Raw genomic sequence first — 2,308 nt, forward strand, 5'->3', positions numbered from 1 at the left:
GGGGGAAGACAGGGAAAGAAACGGGGGTTGGATGGCAGAGAGGAGGCGAAGAGGACCCGGCTGCAGAGGGGAGGCCGAGGTGCGGCTCGAGGGATGCTCGAGGGATGCAGTAGGGGGGAGCTGCCACTTGCCAAGGAAGCAGCGAAAGGTTCCGAGGTCGCCTTGGGGAATTGTGGAGAGAGGATGGGGCGGCTCGATTCGCCACCTGCGCCCCAGAAAGCCCCACTCGGGACTTGCAGGGCCGCCTGACTCGGAGAGAGGCTCGACGGGGCGGGAGACCTCGGCCCGGTCCGAAAACGCCGGAGGGCCCGGCCGGAAGTCACCGGGGGTCCCGATCCATGGGGGGCAGACGGCCTCGACGGCGGCCCCACGTGGTGAGCGGGGCCAGGGGGCACCCGAGGGGGCCCGCGCGAGCAGCGCTTGGCCCCGCGCTGCCTCCAGCCTCCCCGGCCGGGAGGGAGCCGCTGCCAGCGCCTCCGCGGAACCGCGGCCGCGCGTTGTAAGCGGCTCTGCTCCCCGCCTCCAGCTTTTCCCTTGCACTAGTCAAGCAGCAGCCGGCTGCCCCCAGGCAGGAGCGGGGGTCGCGTTTCCGAGCCCTCCCCGCCTCCCGAGGCGGCTCCGGTGGCCCCCGCGCAGGTCGGGGTCAAGACAGAAAGCGCGAGAGGAACGGAGAGGCAGAGGAAAGGGGGAAATACGTTATTGGTGCCTGCTCGGCTTCATCTGCTCTCTATCGCGCCGTGTGGGCAACCATTTCCCTGACGCCCTGGCACGATTTTATCCAGGATATCTACGTTTGTGCAAGAAGAAACGACAGGTGCTTAAATGCCAATGTTCAGTGTTACCGATGACACGTTGTCCGAGAGTGCCACCGCATTTCACTGAAGGGAATATGTTCCCTTTAAAACCCGACAGCGAGTGCAATTCTCTCTGAACCACGCTGCCTTACACGCGGAGAGAAGCTGTGTGCAATTGAACACGTTGTTCATATTCTTAATATTGTTTTCCAACATAATAACCGGCCCGTATCTGCGAAGGAAAAAATAATTTCCCAAAATCCAAAGATACGATTCGTTTTTTGTTTTTTTTTTTTTTTTTTTTTTCCCCGACAGTTTTACTCCCTCTGTTTAGTTAAGCCCTTGGTGAAATCAGCTTCATTATGAAGTTATGGAGAGTGGCAAATCGTGTTCGTTTCAGCTAAATCCAGCCAGAATCTACCAGCCTAATTTCGAAGTTTTCCAGCTCCTGCATTTATTTTTCATGTTTAGACTGCATTTATTTTCCCTTTAGAAGTGACTCCAAATTTTAAAATATATAGGAAACTCAGCAAATGCCAGAATTAAACCATCAAAATTGCTACCAGTTCTTCTAGTTGACGTTCAGCGCAGCTGCACTGACCATATTCTGCATATCTGAGAGGGAAAAAATGGCATTAGAAGAGATGCACGCACAAGTRTATATATGGTATATCGATCTATCTCTATATCTCTATATATACACTCTCTTACGGAAGTATAGAGGAATATGACGATTGAAGCATTTTAAAGAAGAACAAAGAAATCAGACGGCTCGAGACTCTAAATTACCGTAAGATGACTTAAACCTCCAACCCTTATTAATCAAGATTAACGTTATCCAAAATGGCATTGAGTTGACAAGTGAACGCTCCTCGCCTTGCAGAAGAGGGGCGTTCGGTGATACTAAACCCAGTAAAGAATCTCAACGTACAGGCAGGGAAAGACAACATTATATATATATATATATATATATATATATATATATATACATATACACACGAATTCCCTAATTTCTGTCCCATCCGACCGGCTATTTCGTTGCCTCGTGCGCTGGCCCTGCTGGAGCAGAGGAGGAGATCCCAAGATGCCTGGAAGAGCTTGACCGAGGACACCCTTCCAATGACTCGCAAATGACTTGAGACGAAGAGTGGCCAACCCCACGGGATGGGAGGACTTCGGAGTCCGGGTCTAGCCGGCACTTACATTTAATCACATAAGGCTCACGTTGCTCTTTCGGGGGTCGTTGTCAGACCCTACCTTCAAAGTAACGGCTSTCCCTTCGTCATCCCAACTTTCCTCCCGAAAACGACAACAGCAACCTCAGCCCAACGAGGGGAAGGGAAGAGCGAATCGCTCCTACTGGGAGCTCCTACCCGTTGGCGGCGCCGCCGGGCGAAACCTCCGCGGAGCAGCCCCGGGGCCCGCAGCCCCTCACCGCGGCCCCGGGGCGGCAGCAGCCCTGCGCGGAGGAAACGCACGGGAGAGGGACCCGACCTGCGGGGAAACGTCTCTTT

General features: G+C 53.8%; 1 protein-coding gene across 1 annotated transcript in view; it reads left to right on the forward strand.

The window, feature by feature from the left end:
- The window catches only part of WNT7B (Wnt family member 7B), an 88,939-nt gene that overhangs the window by 3,012 nt on the left and 83,619 nt on the right, over positions 1–2,308 (forward strand). The window lies entirely within an intron of this gene.

This window comes from Nothoprocta perdicaria, unplaced genomic scaffold (assembly GCF_003342845.1).
Source record: "Nothoprocta perdicaria isolate Ctin4 unplaced genomic scaffold, notPer1 scaffold_68, whole genome shotgun sequence".
Taxonomy (NCBI): Eukaryota; Metazoa; Chordata; class Aves; order Tinamiformes; family Tinamidae; genus Nothoprocta; species Nothoprocta perdicaria.